This window comes from Dromiciops gliroides, chromosome 3 (assembly GCF_019393635.1).
Source record: "Dromiciops gliroides isolate mDroGli1 chromosome 3, mDroGli1.pri, whole genome shotgun sequence".
Lineage (NCBI taxonomy): Eukaryota > Metazoa > Chordata > Mammalia > Microbiotheria > Microbiotheriidae > Dromiciops > Dromiciops gliroides.
Window position 1 is genome coordinate 76,212,020 of NC_057863.1, and position 27,218 is coordinate 76,239,237.

The window sequence follows — 27,218 nt, forward strand, 5'->3', positions numbered from 1 at the left end:
AACTCCTGGCACATTTAGCTTCCTTTAAGTTAATTAAAAACACACCTACTTTAGGAAGTCTTCCCCAACCTGTCTTAATTCCAGTGCTTTCCCTCTGTTAATTCCTAAATATCCTAAATATAGCTTGCTTTGCATAGATTTGTTTGCATGTTTTCTCCCTCATTAGATCATAAGCTCACTGAGGGCAGGAACTATCTTTTGCCCCTTTTTGTATCCTCAATGTTGAGTATAGTGACTGGTACATAGTAGGTACTTAATAAATGGTTATTAATTCATTCCATCTCCATTTTGGGATTTCTATAATTCTAGAACAATTCTGCTTCTCTGCTTATCAATGCATTTTTCAGAGTTCATCATTCCTGAAATGACAAGACTACTTAAAAAAAGGGATTCTCCCTAAAATGTTTTGAGTTGCTATCTTACAAATAGATGAAGATTAAAAAAACAAAAAACAAACAAAAAAGTTGGATGAAGATACCTAGATATTACAGGCTCACTTGGACTCCTTTTGAAAATGGTCTTGGTAAAGCCTTGAATAAAAATCTAGATTTAATCAACGAAAATTATCTTTTTTCCCCCTTCAGTATTTTAATCTTTGTGTTGTCTTGCCCATGACAAACACTTTTTTTTCATAATAATAACTAGTAGCTATTTTGAAAAAAAAAATGGTCTTGCTATTCTAACTTCAAGAAATCTACTGACCATAACAGAGGAGTCAATAACAATCCCCTCCCCAGATACAAGGGAGTGTTGAGCATTACTTAGGCCGTTTTGAAGTGAGAGTTTTATGAGATTTTTTTGTTTGTTTTTCAACTACACTTTCCTTTGATGAGACTAATTCTGTTTCATTATGGACCTGAATGATCCTTGAAATGCTTGACTTCCCCAACAAAAAAGCTACTGAACTATTGCTAACAGATATGGAAGTATACTCTTTAAGAGCTATAACTTTCAACTGTTTGGAGTGATATCCATTACCATTTATTTTTCATATTGTAATATTTAGATGTCATATTTTCTACACTGACAATTTCATGTTAATGTGTTATTTAAATTTTGGGGGCACCAAATGTTTCTAGCTAAATTATTGGGGGGCTAGGCTGGGTTTTCTAAAATATTGCTACTTATAAATTAATGGCTATTGCACCTGTTCAGGCAGTAAGCATTTATTATTAAAGTTTATTGAATATTAGAAGAGTATTGACCACGTGGCAGTAAACACAAAACAAAACCTCTCCAGCACCATATTTATAAGACAGAGAGCACATGTCCAAACAGCCTGCCATATCCTCAGAAGGGAGCACTCACCAGCCCACAGCAGGTCCAGGTCCAGAAAGTGTTCCAAGATGGCTTGCCGACTGGAGTCTCTTGTGTTCCTGACTTTTATCCCTTTTGATAGAGGCCTGTCTCTACGCTGGGATCAAGGCTAATTGGCTAGCATCATTCAATTCCTTTGGTTGATATGACTTGAGGGTGGTCCATATTCAAATAAGCTCTACTGTGATGATATCTGGGTCTAATGCGAGAGACATCCCCTGAGGGGCAAAGTCAAAGTCCAGGTAGGTTCTGCTTAATCCTATTAGTTCACTGATAGTTCTAGTCACTGATAGTTTTGGAGTTGATCTCCATTCTTTGTATACCCTGCACAGGATTAAAACTCCCTCCTGAAAATTTACCTCCTAAGTGAGGGGTGGGTCCCCGAGAAATTAGTAATAATTGTTTTCTCCCACTAACAACCTTCTCTCACTCCAAGAAGAATAAAAGATTTGACACAACTTTAGGAATGGAATGCACTAGAAAAGAAATCGCATCCAAGTTACAAAGAACACAAAGAGACCAAAGAATGGAAAATAGCTACAGGAATAGCCTCAGGAAAGAGCAAACTTGAATCCTAAAGAACCTCGGTATTGATGTTTGTGTCATGGTATTAATCCTAGAGAGACCTAATTGATTAGAAATCAGGATCAAATGGAGAATTCCAAGAGAATGCTCCAAAACAGAGTTCGAAATACCCATTTACAAGAGTTAGCATGTTGTTCTCTTTCCGCTCTCTGTTATGCTTTCAGTTTTTGGTAAACATTTTAAAGATTTAAACACTTAGAGAATGTCAGAATACTAATACCCTCAGATTTATCAAGTTGGAATGGATAGCACATCTGCCTGCTCCTGGGCTCTTTCCAACAAGCTAATTGATTTTTGCTACATAGAGAAGAATAACTGGACTTCAGAAGTCCTCTGTATTGGAAGCTCAGCAAGGATCACCATGACAAAGTAGGAAACTCACAGTGCTACCAGATAAATACCAGTGCAAAAGTTGTGCAAAAGTTGCATGTTTTTATGCCTAAGAAGGAATGGCAGCAAAACCCCAAAGTTTCTCTTCCCTCCAGAGTCAGAATCAAGGTCAATGGTCACCTGTGCTCTGGCTTCAACTATTGCAGATCATCCTCCTTCTCCTCAGACATAGAATTAGAGAGAAAAGATTTCCCTTGCTGGTCCATCCATGGTACATGCATTGGCAAGTACAATCTGTTCTGAGCAGCAGCATGGGAACAGGGGTATGCGGGAAGATTTCAGGAGATGCTCTCCAGTAAGGGGCATTAAATAAATGCCTCTTGGCTCTTCCTAGAGGATTTGCAAAGACTTAGGTTTGCCCCTTATTTGGAGGCCAAGAAATCACAGCTTCATCTAGCCACACTTGTGAAGAGGTTTAAAGAAATAAGGTCCAAGAAACCCAAATAATTAGGTTGTGATGAAGCTATTAACTACACCATTACGTACAAACACAAGCATCAATAAAAGACAGCTTCAATTCAGTCCATATAGTCACTTTAACAAAGCATTGAAGATCCAGGCTTTTTGAATAGGGGATATTTTAAAGTCCATTATCGGCTTAAAACATCAGGAACAGTGGACCAATGTTACCTATTCTTTGTTTGAATTATAGGTTAACACATAAACTCCAACACAAAGGGGGAGGAGGAAAGTAAGGGAAGAATATTTCACAGAGATGAAGTCAAAGCTAGTGCTTTGCTGAGTCTCGAGGGTAAAATTTGCTCAGGATTCTTTGGGAGATTCTTTTCAGTATTTTCTTTGGGGAAAATTCAAGGGGGCAGCTAGGTGGCACAGTGGATAAAGTACCAGCCCTGGATTCAGGAGGACCTGAGTTCTGATCCGGCCTCAGACACTTGACACTTACTAGCTGTGTGACCCTGGGCAAGTCACTTAGCCCTCATTGCCCTGCAAAAACAAAAAACAAAAACAAAAAACCCCAGAAAATTCAAAGAAGTTGCCAGCCAATGTCCAAAGCTTCACAGACAGTGTGGTTTTCATAAAGGTCCTGAGCAATAAAGTTCCTTTCAAACTTCTTCAAAAGTTCTAGATAAATGAAATCATCTGAGGTGAGAGTTTCTTCTCCAACAACTGCTTTGATGGTGTGCGTATCTTTACCAATAACACAAGATGCATAGAGCTGGTTAGATACATCTGCATGATTTTTTTCCTGCTCATACCCTCTCCAATAGCAGAGTTCATTAACTGAGACAAGAAAGGCAATGAATGCATTAATGAGTCAGTAAATCTGTCTGTTAGGCAGCTGCCTATCCACATAGATTTCTCCTTTGGTAATACATCCAGCTGAATTAGGAATGGGATGAATGATATCATCATTGGTCATGGTGAGGATAGTTATTTGAGTAAGTGAATCATTGCTGACATCCATACAACTATCATAATTATATATTGTGGCTAAATCTATATACATGGAGCCTGAAAAGCCACCTTGGCCAGGGACCTTTCAGGCTGCCAAAACCTCTTGAACAACTTCAGTGTAAGAATTCATATGTGTTAGAATGACCAATGCATGCTTTTAACACTCATAGGCCAGGAATTCTGCTGTTAGAGCCAGACAAGAAGAAATAGTATATACAATGGTTGAGTCATTGGCCAGGTTTGAAAAGAGACAGATGTTATGCATTGAATCATTTTCTTCAAAGTGATTTGAAGAATCGAGCAGTTTCCATGTCTATGCCCATAGTAGCAAATACAGTCGCAAAATTCTCCTCACCATAGTCCATAACATAACATCTTTGGTTTTCTTCACCAAACCAGACTGATGACAGATCTGAGCTGCAGGTTAACCAGCAGCAGAGAAGGTGGGAATTTTCTGCTTGGTAGCAATGCTATTGATGCCATCCATTGTTTAAATGCCAGTTTGAACCATTTCCTCAGGGTAGATTCAACAAGGAGGGTTGATTGGCTGACCCTTAACATCACGAAAGCCTTTAGCTAGCACAACTGGGCCTCTGTTAATGTTTCCCAGAACCATTGAAAATCCCACAAAGTATATCCACAGACATTTCCATGTCTTCCTGGCATCTAGAGATCTGAAGTTCCTTCAAAAGACTGAACTACTGCTTTTGTACCAGTAATTTCTAAAACCTGACCACTATCTCTGTGCCATTAGGTAATGTCAAGTGAATGATCTCAGCATATTTGGGAAATGTTACATGATCAAAGATTACCAAAGGGATCCTGACTCTTGATATTGTTCTGTATGTGAGACAGGGTTGAGAGAGGTAGATTTAGCTGATGGCCAGTGCCTGCTCCCTGAACCTATCACTGACCTAAGGCTGGACTTAGATGACTTGGACAGGTGGGGCATGGCCCCATTCACAATCCTCCAATCTCTTGAAGCACCATTTTATCTCCTCTATCTCAAGGGTCCCCGTGAGTTCCATTGCACAGGTGCAGATATAGCTAGGAGGTCCCCATGCTTGGTTTTGTCTGCCCCACCCACTCCAGACTTCCTCCCTTCCTCAGTAATATCCATTTTTAAAAATACACACAAAGGGGCAGCTAGATGGCACAGTGGATAGAGCACCGGCCCTGGATTCAGGAGGACCTGAATTCAAATCCGGCCTCAGACACTTAACAATTACTAGCAGTGTGACCCTGGGCAAGTCACTTAACCCCAATTGCCTCACCAAAAAACAAAACAAAACAAACAAAACAAAACAAAAAACACACAAAAAGAAAGCAATGTCTAGTATTCAATTGCCGGAGAACCAATTAAAGTTGGGAAAACCAGTTGGCCAGCATTTGGCTTGGGCTAATGTCAAAAGAAGTACAGGCATGTGACTGCTGCTGTCACATAATGAAACCACATCAAAATGATTGCTTGGGGACAGCTAGATGGTGCAGTGGATAAAGCATTGGCCCTGGATTCAGGAGGACCTGAGTTCAAATCCAGCCTAAGACACTTGACACTTACTAGCTGTGTGACCCTGAGCAAGTCACTTAACCCTCGTTGCCCTACAAAAAAACAAAAAAAACAAAAAAAACCAAAATGATTGCTTGGCCCAAGCTATTTGCAAGCTATTGTAGAAATTGTGTTATTCCCATTAGTTTAGGGCATTCAGGAAACCATATACTTTTTTTTGAAAACCGAACATTCATCAATTTAAAAGGACCTCAAGGGGTCACAGCACCTATTTGCCTGTCCTAATTCCTTCTTAAGCCTTTAGGTTTCTGGTGTCATCATTCCATTCAGGTGTAAAGGGTATAAGATGCTTAAAAATATATCAAATTCAGGGCAGCTAGGTGGCGCAATGATACACCGGCCCTGGATTCAGGAGGACCTGAGTTCAAATCCAACCTCAGACACTTGACACTTACTAGCTGTGTGACCCTGGGCAAGTCACTTAACGTTCATTGCTCTACCAATGAACAATTTCTATAAATATAGTTCAGTAATTTTTCTTACTTTGGAATAGAACCTGGATTTTTTCTGACTCCCTATTCAGGAGGCCCTTTATGAGAACTAAATCTTGGATTAGACATTTTAATTGTGGGTTGACCAAAGTGCTGAGGAATCTTGTGGTCTCTGGCTGATCTTCATTTATTGATATTAAATGGGCAACAGGTGGTCCTTTAATGAACCATTCATTATGCCCAAGTAGCTCAATATGCTGCTGGAGAACATTCAGAAAGAGATGGAAGGACAATGCTTATTTCCTCCACATCTACCCCTCGTCACTCCTTTCAACATAATGAACTATTCATCAGCTGTTCACAAAGAGGCAAAGACAGCATCCCTGGGTAGTCCCAGCATGATGTTTGAGCTGCAAAACTTCCTGAGTTTGTCTGAATGTTTGTTCTGCTCATGAAGAACAAAAACACAAACTTGGCCTTCATATTGAATAGATTGGTAGGCAATTTGTGTAATCACGTGTAGGCAGGAAATACCAACTGCTGTTTCTCATTCTTTTATTTCGTTTATTCTAACTAATTTTCTTCAATATGCGTTTTAAAATGTATTTGTTTGTTTGTCTGCTTCTTGGCTAAGTAACCAGATTGCAACCTCTCTGCAACTTAATTGACCGGATAAGGAAGCCAAGAAGGGGTCAAACATATTAATTGGAGAATATATGTTAAAGAAAGTAAATTCACATTAATTCTTCAAAGATTAGTAATTTGAGAAGCAGTATGGTATATAACACATGGGACACTGGAATTGAATTTGGGAAGAGCTAGTTTTAAATCCTTCCTTAAACACTTAGTTGCAGGGGCAGCTAGGTGGTGAAGTGGATAAAGCACTGGCCCTGGATTCAGGAGGACCTGAGTTCAAACCTGGCCTCAGATACTTGACGCGTACTAGATGAATGACCCTGGGGAAGTCACTTAACCCTTATTGCCTGGCAAAAACAAACAAACAAAAACACTTAGTTGGCTGTTAGGCTATGGCCACATCATTTAATCCTCTTTAGTCCGTGCCCTTATCTATATCAGAAAACATTTATTAAGTACTTATTACATGCCAGGCACTGTCAAATAAGAATACTGTACTTAATGGTTTCTAAGACCCCTTCTAGTTCTAAATCTGTAATCCTGTTTTCATTAGTGTTGGTACAGATTGCAACCCCTCTCCAACTTAATAGACTTTCTTTAAAAGATTCTATAGGTGAGGCAGCTAGGTGGCACAGTGGATAGAGCACCGGCTCTGGAGTCAGGAGGACCTGAGTTCAAATCCAGCCTCAGACACTTAATACTTATTGTCTGTATGATGCTGGGCAAGTCACTTAAGCCCAATTGCCTCACCAAAATAAATAAACAAACAAATGAATGAATTATTTTTTTTTTAAAAAAGACTCTATAGATGAGAAATTCATTCCCAGCCTGGCAAGTGCTGTGTCTCCTATGCTGGGCCTTGTATAATAGACATATGTCAGATGGTCATTGAGCCCATACACTAAATATTTTAAGCCTAAAAGGGCTCACTAGAGTTTGTACTCAGGCATCATTAGCACTTAAGGGTAGGATTCAAAAAGTTTTCTTACAGAAGGTGGGATTTTAGCTGAGTTTTGAAGGAGGCCAGTAGGTGGAAGTGAGGAGAGGAGGCAAAACATTCCAAAAATGGGTTGCAGTAGTCCAGATCTGAGATGAGAAGGACCTGCACCAAACTGGGGTCAGTAACAGAGGAGAAAAGGAAGGGTGGGGAAGGGATGGCATAAAGGTAAAATATGCAGCCTTTGGCAACAGATTGGGTATGATGGGCAAGAGACGATGAGGAGTCGAGGATGATGTACTCCTACATTGTGAGCCTGGGTGACTAGAAGGATGGGACTGCCCTTGGTCGTTATAGGAAGTTAGGAAGAAGGAAAGGTTTAGAGGGGAAAGATAATGAATTAATTTTTGGATGTGGTGACTCTAAGACAGCTACAGGACATCCATTTTGAGATGTCTAATTGGCAATGGGAAATATGAGCCTGGGGGTCAGAGATTAAGATTGGATGAATAGATCTAAGAATTATTCACATAGAGATGATAATTGAATCCATGGCAGATTAGATTACCCAGCTAAAGAGTATATAGGAAGAAGAGAAGAGAGCTCAAGACAGAACCTTGGGGGACAGCCATAATTAGGCAATATAAATTGGATGAAGATCCAACAAAGGAGTCAGGGAAAGAGAAGCTAAACAGTTGAATGGAGAATCAGAATAGATATAGGCTAGGTGTTAAAGCAAAATAAAAATGAGTCAGTTCCTCTTGTTAAGGAGCTTATTTTCTACCAGAACCACTGCTATGTGTATTTAGTGCCCAGCACACAGTAGGAAGTTGATAAATTATTATCAGCTGACCAACTGGGGGTTGGGGGATGGGAGATAATCAAGAAGCACTTCCCATAGGAGTTGAAATAGGAACACTCTAGAATAATTTTAGGATTCTAGAATGCAGAGGTGAGTAGGGAGTACTTTCTAGGCATGTGGGATAGCATGCACAAAGGCAGGGAGGTAGGAGATGATGTGTTGATTTCAGGGAAAAGCAAGTCAACCATTCCTAATGGATGGAATATATAAAGGGAAGCAATCTGACAAATAAGTCCCTTTGGTTCTTTGTTTTTGGCTACTTGTTTTTCTTGAATGTTCTGATTAGTTCTACTCTCCACTCTCTGTGTGACCACCTGCAAATTGTTAAATTCTCTTGACTGGGCCTTGGTTTTCTCATTTATAAAATAAGAGTTAGACTAGATGGACTCCAGGATCCCTTCATCTGTAGATCTATGATCTTTAATTGGATTTATTGATCGTTAGATTTGTTAATTCTCAATTCTCTCTTTTTCTCTCTGTAGAGTTCAGGGGTGGGCAGGGTAGGGAGAGAGAAACAGGATATCCCAGAAGTCTTAGGGCACTTAAAGTTTTTGTTTGTTTGTTTGTTTGTTTGTTTGTTTGTTTGTTTGTTTGTATGTTTGTTTTCCCGGCAGTTAGGGTTAAGTGACTTGCCCAGGGTCACACAGCTAGTAAGTGTCAAGTGTCTGAGGCCAAACTTGAACTCAGGTCCTCCTGAATCCAGGGCCAGTGCTTTATCCACTGTGCCACCTAGCTGCCCCCACTTTAAGTTTTAATAGCTTAAATAGTTTAAAAGTGTCTTAAGACTTTTGAGACACATTGCATATCTCTCCAGCTAGACATTTATAGGTGAATATATATATTTCTTTATTTCTGTATTTATAAATCACCATATGAGCTAGCATATATATATATATATGTACATACATACACACACATACAAATGTATTTGTGTATCTATAGGTATTGATAAATGGATATGGATATGGATATGGATATGGATATGGATATGGATATGGATATGGATATGGGTATGGGTATGGGTATGGGTATGGGTATGGGTATGGGTATGGGTATGGGTATGATAGAAACAGAGATAGACACAAAGACTGGTTTCAGACACTTACTAACTGTGTGACCCTGGGCAAGTCACTTAACCCTGTTTGCCTTAACTATAGAATGAGCTGGAAAAGGAAATGGCAAAATCGCACTAGTATCTTTGCCAAGAAAACCACAAATGGGGTCACAAAGAGTAGGACATGATTAAACCGAACAACAACAACAAAATATATGTGTGTGTACTCATCTATATCTCTACATATATGTATGTTTGTATATATGCATTTCAACATCTGGCCACCAATTAAATAAGGCAGAAAAAAAAGGCTCGTGGCAGCTAGGTGGCACAGTGGATAGAACAGTGGCCCTGGAGTCAAGAGGACCTGAGTTCAAATCCAGCCTCAGACACTTGACACTTACTAGCTGTGTGACCCTGGGCAAGTCACTTAACCCTGATTGCCTCACCAAAAAAAAAAAGAAAAGAAAAGAAAAGAAAAGCCTCACTCCTTTCATCAGCAATAATATGACAACAAGCATTTTTTTTAAGTTAACAATCATTTATTAAGCACCTACTATGTGTCAGGCACTAGGCCAAGTACTTGTAATAAGCACAATGTAACAAGTGATAACATTTAAGAAACAGCTCAAAGTTAACATTTTAGTTTTTCTAACCCCTTTCTCTGTGCAGAGTTTGCAAGGTAAAATGTCGAATTTTAGATTTTTTTTTTAACATGTCATCTCAGGTTACATTACCCGTGAAAAGAATGAAGCTTTCTTTGCTTTTTTGACCTCATTTAATCGATGCTCTGGCTCTACCCTGCTTTCCTTCAGCTCTCAGGAAAATAGAGATTTACTTTTTTTCCCCTCTATATTTCACCACTTTTTGATGAGGAAAGAGCAGAGGTTTTGTAGTCAGAAGACTAGAGTTTGAAGCATAGCTTTGTTATTTACAACCTATGTGACCCATGGACTTATTACTTGAGTTGCTTTGGGCAAGTCATTGACACACCCCAGGCCTCAATTTGCTCATCTATCAAAGTAGAGGGTTGGATTAGATGGGCCCTGAGGTCCCTTCCAGCTCCAGGTCTGTGAGCCTAGGAGGGAGCAACTCACTTAACCTCTCATTGCCACGGGCAACTCTCAGATTGGAAGTTTCACTTAAAGGGAAAAAAAAAAAAACTAGAAAACTAGATTTTGCTGTATTTTGTGTCAACTTTTAGCTTTCAAAAATAATTTAATTTCTAAATAAAGCCCTGTTGTTCACTTAAGAGATGAACCAGATTCTTTGGTCATAATCTTTCTTCTTGACAAACACATATACATGGTAGAAGAGCCCATATAAAGCCATCTTAAATTTGAAACATGAGTGGAACCCTTGTCCTTCCAGAGAAGTTGTATAATTTTCCTCATTGGCTGTGACTCTCCATGACCTTTATAACACTTGTCTTCTGAGGAATGATAGAACATTGTTAACATTGATCTTTTCCTTAGCAAATGTTCCCAGAACTTTCCCTTGAGATCTCATGCTTTTTGAGTGCATTTGACTGGAAAATCTATAGATTGCTTACTATGTATAATGATTACTAAATGATTTTCCTTATTTGACCATTCTATGCCCTGTGCCATTAATTAATCACAAAAACAATAAAAAAGACTAGATATTCTGGGTTTATTCTTCAAATTGGGGTGACAAAGGGGGATAGAAGTAAGGAACAGTGAAAAGAAATTCTTTTTTTTTTTTTGGTGGGGCAATGGGGGTTAAGTGACTTGTCCAGGGTCACACAGCTAGTAAGTGTTAAGTGTCTGAGGCTGGATTTGAACTCAGGTCCTCCTGAATCCAGGGCCGGTGCTCTATCCACTGCACCACCTAGCTGCCCCCAAAAAATTCTTTTTGAAGTTATGAAGGATGCTTAGCTTGGTAGCTCAAACGATACCTTCGGTCCTTTTCCTAAAATTCTACTTGAGTTATCCTTTTTTAGTAGAGTTTGTAAGATGCTAATCTAAGGAACCTGTGAGATTTAAAATTGGATACTAGAGCATTAACCTCCCCTTTTAACTTTTTCCCTTATTTATCTCCCAGACTAGGAAATGGAAGAAGCCTCTGGTCTCTAGTTAGAGCTTTTATTGTTTGGAAATTACAAGGCGATGTTGATTAGAGGGAGAGGAAAGTAGAAATACAAAACAAATAGTCTTAAGTCCAAGTTTAGTCTATATTCCATATAAAACTCACCAAAACCCAAGGTCACCTTTGTGGGGGAGAGCCACGTCAAGCACATGCTGTTATGGCGAGCCGGGCCGAATCGAACTCCAGTGTCTGTCTGTGCCGCGCAGCCAGCAAACAAGGAGAGCCAAAAAGAGATCTTACTTCCGTTCTCTCCTTGCCTTTGAAACTCGCACCCCAGAAGTGGAGTGCTTAGCAGCCGGACTGGCATACGTAGCCCATGCACGGCCGTTGGTCTCCTCCCCGAAAGGTTGGTCCTTCAAAAACCGGCGTCTTTCCGTATTCACTAACCAACTATTAAAAACTTTTTACCACATTCCCCCCTTTGATTCCTCAAGAAACGAAATGTTTCCTTGACGGAACAGTAAAAAGAATATAATAACTATGCTAACTAATAATATGCGAACAACAATATAGAAAAGGAAGAGAGGAAAGTTTTGTCCAGAGGGGCGATTTTTTGTCCTCATGAACCGACGCTTTGACATTGGTCTTGCAAAGGGAGGACCTCTGCAGAGAGTACATGTTATGGATGGCATATAATAACAGTAAGGAGATAGTAAAAACTAACAAACAAAATAGTTCATGTAAAGTCTCTGAGTTCTCTTGCCTTTTTGAAGTGGTAAGATGTCATCAGGAGGAAACCGGATTCTGGTCTGGAAAACTGGATTCTAGACTCTGGTCTGGATTCTGGTCTGGAAAAACTGGATTCTCTTCTTTAACTGTTTGAATTGCTGCATTTTTACTAAACCTTAGCATAGCATTGTCAATGATCAAATTAATTCCATTACAAACCCAATACATGGTATTATTGTTCATGCTTCAAGCCAATTTCTGGGATACTGATTTTTCTAACGTGTGATTGAATTTATGACCATAGCTCATCTGGAATTGCCAAAAGTGCTGAGCATTTGATAATTTTGGAACCTGATAATCAATGGCATGAATTGCTTACAATCACATCCATTTGACCCAATTCTAACCTCATTTGGCGTAAATTATGACATAAAGATTCTGTCACCAAAGCTGACATTTGGTCAGGACCAATCAGGCCAAGAGAAGAAAATGAATGTGAAGAATTATTAACATTAAGTGACTTTCTAAAGATCACACAGCTAAAGTGTCTGAGTTTAGATTTGAACTCAGGTCCTCCTGACTCCAGGGCCAGTGCTTTATCCACTTCATCCCATAGCTACTCCCATTTCAGCCCATTTCAAAAAAAAAGAATCATTTTTACTGAGCCTGTGTCTGAGCCAATTTGAATAAATTCTGCATATGGCTTATTAAATACTTGAATTAAATCAAAGTGTAGTACATCATCATTAGACTTTAAGTCATTAATTCTCTGATACAAAAAAGAAACAAACATGAAGTTTGTATTATATTTTTCTGCCTGGTTTAGTAGACATAATCTTATCCCATTGGCATTTTTTAGAATTTTTTTCCCTTCACTAAGTCGGTTCTAGTGGGGTTTTTTTGTTTGGTTTTTTTTGGGGGTTTTTTGGCGGGACAATGGGGGTTAAGCGACTTGCCCAGGGTCACACAGCTAGTGTCAAGTGTCTGAGGCTGGATTTGAACTCAGGTCCTCCTGAATCCAGGGCTAGTGCTTTATCCACTGCGCCACCTAGCTGCCCCCGGTTCTAATGTTGACATTATACTTGGGACCTAATGGGTGCAGAGGGAGAGAAAAGCTATTCTTGAATTATGTTGATATTTACTAGGATCTCCTTGACAGGAGTAGGACATTTGGAGGGAGAGACATAACCTCATTAAGGTTCTCTAAGTAGATGCTGCTGGAGCTGAGGAAAGCCCATGTTTACTTTGAAATAAACATTACAACTTCTGCTTAAACCATTAATATAGAACCAATCAGCAAGTATTAAATGCTTTCTTTATGCTAAGGCACTGTACTAGGTATTGGGGGTATACTGCCAAACTGATACACCCTTTGCCCTAAAGGAGTTTATAGCATAGCCAAGGGAGACAACTGGTACATTGATTGCTATTAGGATAAGGTTTCAGGGAGACATTAACACCCACTCCATCTAAAGCTACCAGCTCTGATAGCTTAACCAGGGGAAAATGTCTTTATTGAAACAAGAAACCAATCCAAGGTAATCACACTGCCTGGTTAATCAGTTTGGAAGGAGTGAAGGTTATTGGATGGAGTGATGTCACATAGTACAGGAGGTACATTGGTACTGGCTGAGGAGACTGTCATAACTTTGTGCGTCTAAAAGACAATAGGAAGGCAATTGGGAACTCAGGCAGTCAAGTATATGGCAGCTTAGAAGAGACAGCAGTTCTAGCCTAGTCCTGTGTGTGTGTGTGTGTGTGTGTGTGTGTGTGTGTGTGTGTTAGCCAGAGAGAGGTGTTTCATTCTGGGAAATCATAAGGACAGTAACTGAAGTCCTAGGGCAATTGATCAATATTTAAAACACACACACACACACACACACACACACACACACACACACACACCAGGAATTTTAGTGTTGTTTTTAGAGCTAGAGTCAGAAATAACTTAATTAGTTCAAATGGTTAGCAGATGTCAGAGGGGCAATTTGAACCCAGGTCTTCCCGACTTCAAGTTGAGTTCTCCATCTACTATGCATACTACTAAACTCTCCTTTGTAAGACCATTTAAAAATCCTTTTGGTTTTTCCTACTTTTGTGTCTCCTTTCGGTCTAGTATGGTGGCTGGACAATTAATAAATACTATGATTAATAAATGCCTATGGTTGCTTAATGAATCGTTTTTCCTTAGCTGATTTGTTGATCACCATTATTAGTTGTGGATGATGAATATAATAAAGCGATCCTCTTTCTGACCTCTACTTATATTAGCTTTCCCTCTTCCACTTTTCTCATTCCTACCAATGCCCTCTTCTCATAACTCTTCACAGTTTCATTTTTAGGGTGACCATGAATCATCTCTAATTGTCTTTGATTTATTTCTATACTTAATGTACTAATAATGCTTATCTCCTGGAAGAATGTGAGGTGCAATTAAGTAAGGAACACAAATTGCTTTCCAACTCTCTCAGAAAAAGAGCTATGATGGAGGAAGCTGTTTTTGCTTTCAAAACTTAAAAAAAAACCCTCTAAGTTTTACTTCATGTTGCTTGTTCTTTAGTAAGCAGCCTTCAGATAAAAGCTCCCTAGGATACATTATACATTCTGGTTACTGGGAATTCTAACATTCTTTTTTTTTTTAATTGGTCATTTTGACCAATCAAAAGCTTTGAGTTTGGTCAAGATGATATGAAGTATGCCATGGGTCCAAGGTAAGGTGGCCAAGGAGTGAACCTTCAGAGACTTGGGGCTGATTGAGAGCTAGGAACATTTAGATAGGAAGGGTTTAGAAGGATATTTCTTAGTGGCTTAGAACAGAAATGTATTTCAAATGAGAACTTTTGCATTCTAATGCAAAACTAGGATTTTATACATGAGGTTGAGTGTCCTAAGAGGGTGAGATTGATGTGGTTATGGTCAAGTACGGAGCCATATTTGATTGTAAGAGATTTTGTTTGTTTTGTTTTTTACTGATGCCAGCTATAGCTATTGGGACTATAGTTTCACCTCTCTCTCTCTCTCTCTCTCTCTCTCTCTCTCTCTCTCTCTCTCTCTCTCTCTCTCTCTCTCTCTCTCTCTCTCTCTCTCTCTCATAAACACACACTTATACAGTGACTTGTAGTTTTTTTATTCTTATTTATTATCTTCTAATATTTCTGTGGCACTTTAAATTTACAAAGTACTTTCCTAACTTCCTAACTGAGGTAGGTATTTTAAGTACTGCCACCCCCGTTTTACTGATGAGGAAACTGAAACTCAAAGCAGATGTGGCTTCTTGTGTCACAGAGCTACTAAGTGGCAGAGAACGTACTCAGGGCCAGGTCTTCAGACTTCATGGCTTGGGTTTCTAAACGATACACCTCACTGCCCCATGGTAACACACAAAACTCACAGGGGAACCTAGCTATATTCGTTTATTTTTTACCTAACTACTTAATAAATGGAATTTATTGTGGTTATATAGTTATTGTAGGCATTTCTTTTGATCTTGGGGAAATGAAACAAAAACATACTGAGATACCAAAGGTTCCATGAAATGAGCAGATTTGGAAACCTCTACACTAGATCGTTCAGCCAGTTTTCCATGTACTTATTTTATTTTATTTTATTCCATGTACTTCTTTTTAAAAATCTATGTTAACCCAAACATGACTCATCAGAGTCTTGTATGCTCAGAAAGCAGAGGCTGATGGGGGAAAAAAGAAACCCTTTGGGTAAACAGTAGGATAATATTTTCATTTATTAGTAGAATTTGCTTTGCTTCTGCAGTGAGGTTGCTTAAATTAACTTTTTTTTTAATGATTCATTAAAATCAGTTGAAATACTTTTTAACCAATTGGCATTTCCACAAATGATATGCTTAGGAATCTCTGGCAAATATGTTGAGGTCCTGTTTCTTTAGATGGCAGCTTCTTTTGGAAGTTTTCTGAACCTAGAAGAATAGATTCTGGACTAAAGCCACTTATCTCTTTAGGTTGGTGGCATTCTGACTTTTAGTTATGACCAACAATTTCACTGAGCAAAAGTGGAACAGTGACATCTAGTGCCTGAAACATCACCTCTGTAGTTTTGCTTTCTCCCAGATCTTTGATTTCCTGGGTTTGTAAATGTTTAAAGAAAAATAAGTCTGCACACAGTCATTTTAATTGCATTAGATTGGGGACAGAAGATGGATCTTTTGTTAGTTATGTGACAAATAAAAACCAGAGAGACAGTTTCTGGTGAATTAATAATCAATTTAGTAATTAAAATTGATTGTCAGTGGTTTCTCTGGTTAACAAAACCATGGAGACAATGAATGCTTTAAATACCTTTGAAAAGGGGTGAAAATCAATCCTGATTGGTGAACAATTAATGAGAGGGTACACTCTTGATGTTTGTCCTTCCTTCAGGGTGATGTCATGACTTGCACTGTGAGGGAGGGCTATGCAAGGTCAACAACCTCACTCTCTTTTCCAGAGCCATCTGGGTCCAGTGGCAAGACAGTGTTTAAGGCAATTGAGGTTAAGTGACTTGCCCAGGGTCACACAACTAGCAAGTGTCTGAGTTGAGGTTTTTTTCCTTTTTTTTTTTGGTGGAGCAATGAGGGTTAAGTGACTTGCCCAGGGTCACACAGCTAGTGTTAAGTGTCTGAGGCTGGATTTGAACTCAGGTCCTCCTGAATCCAGGGCTGGTACTTTATCCACTTCACCACCTAGCTGCCCCCCTGAGTTGAGATTTTAACTCAGGTGCTCCTGACTTCAGGGCCAGTGCTCTGTCCACTGAGCCACCTAGCTGTCCCCATGAGAGGTTAGGCACTTAAATGAGGAGGTGGGCTAAAAGTCTCCAGCTTGTCCTACTGAGAATGTGACTTGATCATGACACTCAGCCCCTTTCAGCAATCTGGAGAGGGGCATTCATCTCTATTAGACTTCTCTGTCTGGTTTTCTCCTTCATGAGCTAAGTCACCCTCAACTCCACTGGAAGGGTGCAAGGTCATCGCTTATTCCCTCAGGGTGAGAATTCACTTAGAGTAGATTCTATTTACACTTTAAATAAAAGTTAGGTGGGGCAGCTGGGTGGCAAAGTGGATAAAGCACCAGCCTTGGATTCAGGAGGACCTGAGTTCAAATCCGGCCTCAGACACTTGACACTTACTAGCTGTGTGACCCTGGGCAGGTCACTTAACTCTTATTGCCCTGCAAAAAAAAAAAAAAATAGAAGTTAGGTCTCCTAGTTGGGTGGGGTACTGCCCAAGATTTAGGAGCCTCTACCCTAAGGATTAGGGCAATCTCATCTATCAGCCAAGCCTTTCAGAGATTGGCTGACGGACCTACAGGGACTGGTCCCTGAATGAAGAAATAAAAGGCCTGGATCCTAATTAGTATTAGGTTATTAATATAATAGAAAATAATCATTTATCTCAGTTACTTTCAAACTTTCTATCTGGATTTAAGAAATTTATCTATCTGCCCCTTCCTCTTCTTTTTCACCCGGACCAAGCCATAATACCTAGACTATTGCAACAACATCTCAGTTGATCTCCCAGATTTTCCACCTTATGTTGAACTTGCCATACATCTTTTCATTGCTCCATGGGTCCTTCCACTTTGATTCATCTGAGATCACGGCATTCTGTTAGTCACTGTCACGTAGCATCACATAGTAACTATTCATTGGATCATAGATTAAAAGTTGGAAGCATCATACAAAGTCATCTGGACCAACTCCCTCATTTTGCAGTTGAGAAAACTGAAACTTATATAGATAAAAGTTATTTACCCAAGGTCATAAGACAAAGTGGCAGAACCAGGATTTGGTTTGGTATTTTTTTTTTTTTTAGTGAGGCAATTAGGGTTAAGTGACTTGCCCAGGGTCACACAGCTACTAAGTGTTAAGTGTCTGAGGCCGGATTTGAACTCAGGTACTCCTGACTCCAGGACCGGTGCTCTATCCACTGCGCCACCTAGCTGCCCCCTTGGTTTGGTATTAAAGAGATGGATTTAGGTCTTTGCCAGCAATTTGAAATGACTTTATTACATAAATATGTACTTCAAGGAATAGGTCACTGTTATTCCAAGAGTGTTGAGTCTTACAGCTCTAGCTAGGGGATAAGATCTTAGAGGACAGGACCAGCTATTTCTATCATCTTTATAGCACTTCACAGAGCTTAACACCCATTATTCATCAATTATTTGATCATTTTGACTGTTATCATTTAACGACACATTGACCTTGCTTGGGGAGGAAAGATGGAAGAATGTATGGATTCTCAATGCTAACCTAAAACTGTCTTTTTTAGAAAGATAGAGGAGCTGAAATCTTGTTTGGAAATTTTGAGAATATCAGAAGAAGATGCCTACCCATCAACAGAGAAAGATATGTGTTTAAGGTAGATGAACCTGGGAAATAAAGTCCCCCTACAAGTAATAGAATGTTCTTTTCTATAGAAAGTCTATTTAGTTAGTCCTTCATTGACTGTTTTTGGTTTGTTTGTTTGTTTTTTTGGTGAGGCAATTGGGGTTAAGTGACTTGCCCAGGGTTACACAGCTAGTAAGTGTCAAGTGTCTGAGGCTGGATTTGAACTCAGGTCCTCCTGAATCCAGGGCCAGTGCTCTATCCACTGTGCCACCTAGCTGCCCCCATTCACTGACTGTTAAGATGGAATGTTTGAATGGTCTTGGGTCAGTATATCATTATTCCCATCTCAATACCACTATCCTTGCCAAGACCATCTGTCATGTATGCCCCTTCATATAGAGTGCATGTTTCAGCATCTGTTGCTATTGTTTCCCTGTAGTCATTTCTCTTCCTTATTTTCCCTGGGTCAGTACTACTATATCATGCTTTCTAATCCTTTCTGTTATGTTTTCTCAGAAATCTCCAAGGTCATGAGTCAGAGAAGATGGGACAAGAAACGGAAAGCTCCAAAGAGAAATGGGTACTTCAAGGTCATAATTGCAATATTCTTTGATCCTTGAGTTTGGCTGGCTAACAGGCAGTTTTGAAAAGCTGTCAGTTGCCTAGGAGAGCTGTCATTTCACAGTTCAAGGGTTCAATGGTGGCAGTCTTTTAATAATGTATAGACTGTACAATCATAAGATTTAAGTATGAGCAAATCTTTGCTATAATTAAAGTAGGAAGATGTTTCATCCCAGACCACTTCACTGTCATTAGGCTGGGATTGTAAAATGCTGACTTTTAGAGAAAGGGCAAATATGATAAGGGGGTTGGAGGTAGGGGAATGAACACAGCATGCAATGAGCACAAGACTGAACCTGACAGATGTTTCAAAAGATGTATGGGTGGAGCAAGAAGGAAAGAAAGAGGTACTGGGGAAAGAAATGGGGACACCAACTGGGCTCCTTAACATTTCCTGGTTCTTTTCAGTTTCAATCCTTAGGCCCCATCATGGCTACCACCTCAGTCTTCTTCAGTCTTTGTACTAAAACTTAGGTGCACAGTCAGTAAAGCCATTTTTTGTTTTGTTTTGTTTTTTGGGTTTTGGGGTTTTTTGTGAGGCAATTGGGGTTAAGTGACTTGCCCAGGGTCACACAGCTAGTAAATATCAAGTGTCTAAGGCCAGATTTGAACTCTGGTCCTCCTGACTCCAGAGTTGGCGCTCTATCCACTGCACCACCTAGATGCCCCAGTAAAACCATTTTCTTTCTTTCTTTCTTTTTTTTTTTTTTTTTTTTGCAGGGAAATGAGGGTTAAGTGACTTGCCCAGAGTCACACAGCTAGTAAGTGTCAAGTGTCTGAGGCCAGATTTGAACTCTGGCCCTCCTGACTCCAGGGCCAGTGTTCTATCCACTGTACCACTTAGCTGCCCCAGTAAAGTCATTTTCAAGGAAAAAAATAAATTATTTTAAAAACTGTTGGCCTAGAGCTCACTGAGCATGCTGATCAGAACATGAACCTGTGGTAGGTTTTCTATTGAGGTACTGACTGATGCCTGTGAACATGGAAGGCAACTTTAAAGCTGATTTTTAGAAATAAAAGGATAGAATACAATGGTTTTAAAAGAGGGGAGGGGATGTCAAGACTAGTGATATTCCACAACGTTCTATAAGTTGTAGTGGAAGTTCTACTATTTGACTGTCTTGGTAGGAGACAGTCATGAAGCATTACAGGGATTCCTTCTAAAGCTTAGAGGCCATGGAGGAAACTGAGGCAGAAGTGTCTACTCAAACAGTGTGTTAAACCCCCCAAAAATGGATCTTTGCTTCCACACTCAGGAGTTTTGCTGAATGACACTTCTGCACTAGAAGACAAAGTGGAGAAGGCTTTTTTTTTGTTTTTTTGTTGTTTTTTAAGAGTATAGAGGTGGGGGGGGCAGCTAGGTGGCACAGTGGATAGAGCACCGGCCCTGGAGTCAGGAGGACCTGAGTTCAAATCTGGCCTCAGACACTTAACACTTACTAGCTGTAAAAAAAAGAGTATAGGGGTAAATTTTCTTTCATACTTCCTTGTGAATACTTAAATATAGATTCATCAAATTTCAAAATAGGAATAGATGTTGGAGATCATCCAGACCAAGGGTTTTTGATTTGTGGTCCACAGATCCTCAAGAGTTCTGTGGATAACTTTCAGGGGGTCTGTGAACTTAAATAAGAAAGTCTTACATCTTTATTTCAATATAATTGATTTGCTTTGTAATCCTATTTATTTTATGCACATAAAAATAAATTAATTTGAGAAGGGGTCCATAGGCTGTCAAAGTCAATACCACAAAAAAAGAGTTTCAAGAATCCTTGATCTAGACTGGTGTCCTCATTTGACAGATGAGCTCCAGAAAAGGAAAAGAATTATTCAAGATCACTTAAGCTTAGTGAAAGACCTGGAATTTGAACCTTCCAGTTACCATTTTTGGCCAGCTGACTTAAAAAAAATTACAGCATAGGGAAGACATAGATGGATAACAGTTCTTTAAAAAATGGTCTGACGTGGGTGGGTGGCTAGGGGATTGAATACTCAACATGAGTCAATTTTATGATAGGGCAAGCAAAGAAGCTGATGTTATTTTAGGCTGCATAAATGGAACACAGTGAGCAGAATTAGGCAAGTGATAGACAAACTGGTGTGTGGCCAGATAAAGGTGACCCTAGGGAAAGTGTAGAGACTGGAGACTATGCCATCAGAAGTCTAGCTGAAGGATCTGGGGGTGTTTACCCTGGTGTAGATAAAACTTAAACAGGGCATGACAGCTGTCATCAAGTGTTTGAAGGGCTGTTATGTGACATGTTGAATTCAACCCATCAAAAGGTAAAGACCTTTTTGTGCTCTGATGCCATTATCTCTTGTGTTAACTGTCAAGCCCAGCTTCATATCACCTGCAACTTTACTAGGTATAACATTTATGTCTTCATCCAAGTCATTAATAAGTGTTGAAAAGCATAGGACCAAGGAGAGTTCCCTTGGGCACTCCACTAAACACTCTCCTCCAAGTTGACATTGCTCCATTAATCACTCCTATTTGGGTCCAGTCATTCATCCCTTTCTGAAACCACCTAGCCACATCTCCTCCATGTTATACTTGGCTTAAAAGTCATGCAGCTCACATCTTTCCATTTTGTCTCTAAGCACAACCATGAGATGCTTTTTCAAATGACTCACTGAAATCTAGGTAATTCTGTGAGGGTGAGGGAGAAGGAGAGGGAGAGGGAGAGGGAGAGGGAGAGGGAGAGGGAAAGGGGGAGAGAGAGAGAGGGAGGGAGAGAGGGAGAGAGAGAGAGAGAGAGAGAGAGAGAGAGAGAGAGAGAGAGAGAGAGAGAGAGAGGAAGGGAGGGAGGGAGGGAGGGAGGAGGAGAGAGAGAGAGAGGAGGGAGAAAGAAATAAATTAGTATGGCATGAATACAGTTACTTATAATAACTATCACTTGCCTTTTTTTTTGTGAGGCAACTGGGGTTAAGTGACTTGCTCAGGGTCACACAGCTAGTAAGTGTCAAGGGTCTGAGGCCAGATTTGAACTCAGGTCCTCCTGAATCCAGGGCCGGTGCTCTATCCACTGTGCCACCTAGCTGGTCCCACTTGCCTTTTTAATGGCTCAAAACCCTTCCTTTAATATGTTCCAGGATTTTGCCAAGGATCAGAAGATGCAGTGAGGAGGTATAGTATAGATTATTGGACTTGGAGTCAGGAAGACTTGATTTCAAAACCTGTCCCAATTCACTTATTAGCTATGCGATTATGGGCAAGTTGCTTAACTTCTCTCAACCTCAGTTTTTCCACCTGTAAAATATTAATATTAAGATAGTATCTCCTACATCCTAGGGTTATGAGAATCAAGTGAGGTAATATTTGTAAAGTGCTTTGCAAACTTTAAAGCATTATAAAATGTTAGTTATTTAAAACTCATTTCTATGGTTCAAAAAATCCAAATGCATCTCTCTCTCTCTCTCTCTCTCTCTGTTTTTTTTGTTTTGTTTTTGTTTTTGTTTTTTGCAGGGCTATGAGGGTTAAGTGACTTTCCCAGGGTCACACAGCTAGAGTCAAGTGTCTGAATTTAGCTTTGAACTTAGGTCCTCCTGAATCCAGGGCCAGTGCTTTGTCTAGTACACCACCTAGCTGCCTCCACATGCATCTCTTTAAAATAAAAAAAAAAGTATTTGCTTCTGGTTCTGTTACTGTTTTTCATGATTTTTTAGGGGTTTCACCTTAGCAAATCATAGTTCCGAGTTCTTTTCATACCCTGGGATGAAGCTTATCCAGATCTGGTGACTTGAAGTTAATGAGATGTGTTCTTACAGTCTTCTCTGGGGACCAGGTGGTAAAGAGGATAGAGCAGCCAAACTGGAGTTAGAAACAACTGAGCTCATATTTGGCCTTATATTCCAATTAGCTGTGTGGCCCTCTGCAAGTCCTGTTTGTCTCAATTTTCTCCCCAGTCAAATGGGGATACTAATAGCACCTACCTCACAGGGTTGAGAAAATAATGGTAAAACACTTAGCACAGGACCTGGCATGTATAAAGGTTAGTCATTATTATTGTTATTATCATAATTGTTATCAATCATTCTAATTTACCTTGTTTTCAATCTCTAGTATCCAAATTCTATCCACCCCACCCCCTTCTTTGATATATATCTTTTCTTTTATTTGGCTAAAACAATGCTTTTTTGTTGTTCTTAGTATTCATTACAAGATTAATGTTTTTCTGCCTTTGAAGGTTTCCAACACTTTTCTTATAAAATCATTCCAGTCTTTTCTATTTGTTTTTAGGTATTTATCCTTCATTTTATTTTCTCCATGTATCTTTAAAATATCTGTGTTGATTGATGAGTTCCCCATATATCTATCTTGGTCTCCTTATGCAGAATGAAGGAATCTCAGGGTTTGAACCTCAGAGACCATCTAGCTCACATTGTACCTGAATAAGAATTGCCTATTACTAGAAATATTTTCCTTACATCAAATTAAATTTGTTTGGTTTTACAACTTCTACCCATTGCTCATAGTTTTGTACTCTGGAGCCAAGCAGAAAAAAATCAAGTAAACTCTCCCTGCTCTTTTATATACTTGAAGATAATTAGGATGTTTCACCAAGTTGTTCTCTAATCTTTTGCCCCCTGGGGAAAAAACAAAAACAAAGAAACAAAACAAAACAAAACAAAACAAAACAAAACAAAAAACCCTCTGGTAACAAATATACATAGTCAAGCCAAACTAATTCTCACATTGGCCATGTCCTAAAATATTTGACTCAATCTCCCATCTGAATCTATTGCTTCTCTTTTAGGAAGTGCATAGCATGTTTCATTATGGGTCCCCTGGAATTGTTATTGGTAATTGCAATGATTTGCATTCGTAAGAATTGCAAGGTTGTTCATCTTTACAATTTTGTTGTTAGCATAAAGTATATTCCTATTCTGTTCACCTTACTCTGCATCAATTCATTAAAGTCTTCCCAGGTTTTTCTGAAATCATCCCTTACATGACTTCTTCTAGTATATTACATTCATAAGCCATGATCAGCTGTTCTCCATGTGATGTTCATCCCTTTAGTTTCCAATTCTTTGACACCACAAAAGAGACACTATAAATATTTTCTGTATATATGGGTATATTTCTGCCCTTTTTCTTATCTCCTTGGATGCAGACGTATTAGTTGTATCTATGGGTCAAAGGGTATGAATAATAGTAACATTTTGGGGTATAGCTCCAAGTTATTTTCCAGAATGGGCAGGCCAATTATTCACAACTCTAGCAACAGTATACCTGTTTTTTCATTACCCCTTCAGTATTAATCATTGCCTCCATTTATCTTCATCAAAATATTTCTACCTATCTTCCCTAATTTGGTTCCTGAATTTTCTCATATAAATTTGTTTTCCTGATATCCTAAGCTACAACCCCCTAATTTCCCAACTATCCCTTTAGCTATCCCATTTTATTTTAATAAGATATAGGCTTCCTGAACTATATAACAGTTGAGGGGCTCATTCCCCCAAATCCCTTTGTTATTCATCAGGTCTGATTTACCTCAGGATTACAAGCTCTAGACTCCTTAGCACCCTGCCTTTAACTGAAAAGCCTCTTTTGTAGAAGGAAACTAAAGAGGTTAAGATTCTCATTTTAGAACCCTATTGGCCTATATAATCCTCAGTTTTCCAATTCACCTCAGTCATCAAATCTGGGAATTCCATATATTTGCCATTCCCTGTATTCTATGGCTAGCAAACCCCTACTTCTTACTCTTCTAATTCTTGTTTTTGAGAAATTCTACTTGCTTAAACAAACGAAAGCAATCTTTTGTTTTTTCCTGCTACCATTTGAACAGGAGAGTAATGTGATTAAACTTAACCATAGGAATAATGGCAAGTAGTGAAAGATGGATTAGAGAGAGTAGATGCTGAAGGCAGGGACTAATTAGGAGGCTGTTACAATGGTCCAAGGAAAAAGTGATGAGGGCCTAAATTATGGTCATAGATTTAAATACAGTAAAGACCATTAGAGTCCATTTTTTTTTTTTGGTGAGGCAACTGGGGTTAAGTGACTTGCCCAGGGTCACACAGCTAGTAAGTGTTAAGTGTCTGAGGCCGGATTTGAACTCAGGTACTCCTGACTCCAGGGCCGTTGCTCTATCCTCTGTGCCACCTAGCTGCCCCCATTAGAGTCCATTTTACAGGTAAGGAAACTATGGCTCAGACAGGTTAAATGATATGTCCTAGGAACTTTCACTGTTTGATCAACAATCACTTTATATTCAAGGTTTTGGGCTTACAACAATACTTCCTAGGCATTTCTGTACCATGTGACACCACCTGATCTTTGGCTTCCAACTTCTACTAGACCCTGAGACCCTACCCTTATGACTCTGACACCTGATAACTGAGCCTTTGCCTTATCTATACTTCCACACCCTCTCACTTTAGCCTAACCCAACCCCTCCCACACATACCCTCTTTTCAACTCCAGGTCTAAAAACAGCAATCAACACTACTATTCCTGGAAAGGACAGGTCAGTCATTTGCCTTTTGGATCCAATCACCATTCCCTCCAACTTCCCTATTGTGATGTTTGAAATCTAATTGTGATGACTAAAAATCTAATGTTTGGTTGCCTTAAATTAGAAGCTTATAGCACCAGTCTTTGGGCATTAAGCATTTATGAAAGTATATGAGATCTCTCTTTCTGATCTCCATCTTCGCCTCAGTGGAAACAGGACTAGCATGTCTGAGTCACCATCATGCAGCTGTTTGTCCGCCCGCAGGCTCTGCACACCCTTGAGGTGACCGGGCAGGAGACTGTCGCCCAGATCAAGACCTATGTGGGGGGCAGCTAGGTGGCACAGTGGATAAAGCACCGGCTCTGGATTCAGGAAGACCTGAGTTCAAATCTGGCCTCACACACTTGATACTTACTAGCTGTGTGACCCTGGGCAAGTCACTTAACCCTCATTGCCCTGCAAAAACAAAAAATAAAACAAAAAACAAGACCTATGTGGCATCCCTAGAGGGCATCGCCCCTGAGGATCAGGTCCTGCTTCTAAGTAGCTCCCCACTGGAGGATGAAGCCATCTTGGGGTAGTATGGGTTGGAGCCTCTGTCCATTCCGGAAATGGCTGGCCGAATTCTAGGAGGTAAAGTCCATGGCTCTCTGGCCTGAGCTGGAAAAGTGAGGAGTCAGACTCCCAAGGTGGCCAAGCAGGAGAAGAAGAAGAAAGGTGGGCCAAGAGGAAGATGCAGTACAACAGATGATTTGGCAACATGGTGCCCACCTTTGGCAAGAAGAAGGGTCCCAATGCCAACTCCTAGGCCTGGGTAGTCTTTCTGTCCCCAGTAAAGCCAATACGACTCTAAAAAAATTTAAAAAAAAATAAAGTATATGAGAAGTTAGCAAAAGAGAGAAGAACATGTGGAGTTTAGAAAGAAGAAGCCTAGCTACCCTGGTGATTCCACTGGGACCTGCTGCTGCTGCCACAACCTCCAACTGAAAAGAAGGATCCCCCTTCTCCTAGAGCCGAAGCTCTCTGCAGGACCCCAAGGGGGCAGTTCCTACACACAGCTCCAAGCTAATTGGCTGGTCTCATTGACTGACATGACTTACAGGGGGTTCTAAGAATAGATGTAACTTCCAGATAGTTACATGCTTTCTCCTCAGGGGGGCGTTGCCCTGGTTCTCACAATGTCTTTCTCAGCAGGGGGGTGGCACCCTGATTCTCACACTGTCCAAATGATTTCTATTGGTCGCCATTCTCCTATATGTGTTGTCTATCTCCGTTAGACTGCAGTTCCCTTAAGGGCAGGGACTGTCTTTTTTTCTTGAATTTATATCCCTAGTACTTAGTATAGTTTTTGGCACATAGCACTTAATAAATTCTTTCTTATTCACTCATTCTCTCAAGATCCAAGGTAATATAGGTACTGTATACATTCTATACTCATCTATCAAATCAAAACAATAACACCCACCTCGAAGGATTTTTATGAGTATAAAATGAATGCTATATGTTAAATCAGTAATAGGAGGAGGAAGAGGAGGAGGTAACTGAGCTGGGATTTGAACTCTAGTTTTGTGATTCTAAAATAAGTATTCTATTTACTGCCCCATTATGGACAAAAGGATAAGAAGCTGCAATGGTATTAAGAAAAGGCAGTTAGTATTTAGCAGTTAGGGGTTCATTGATAACTTTTGCAAGAACCATTTAGTGTGATCAGAAGTCAGATTGCATTAGGTTGAGAAATGAATGTGTAGCAAAGATGTTTTGGCAATACTTATAGGGTTGTCCTTTTTGTTAATGGCAAAAACCTACATGGTTAAG

The 27,218-nt window shown here is 39.7% G+C and overlaps 2 pseudogenes; one reads left to right on the plus strand and one right to left on the minus strand.

The window, feature by feature from the left end:
• Nucleotides 1–3,019: 3,019 nt before the first annotated feature.
• On the minus strand, nucleotides 3,020–14,334 carry LOC122747162 (annotated as a pseudogene).
• An 11,309-nt stretch (nucleotides 14,335–25,643) lies between these two features.
• LOC122750723 lies at nucleotides 25,644–26,211 on the plus strand (annotated as a pseudogene).
• Nucleotides 26,212–27,218: the final 1,007 nt, after the last annotated feature.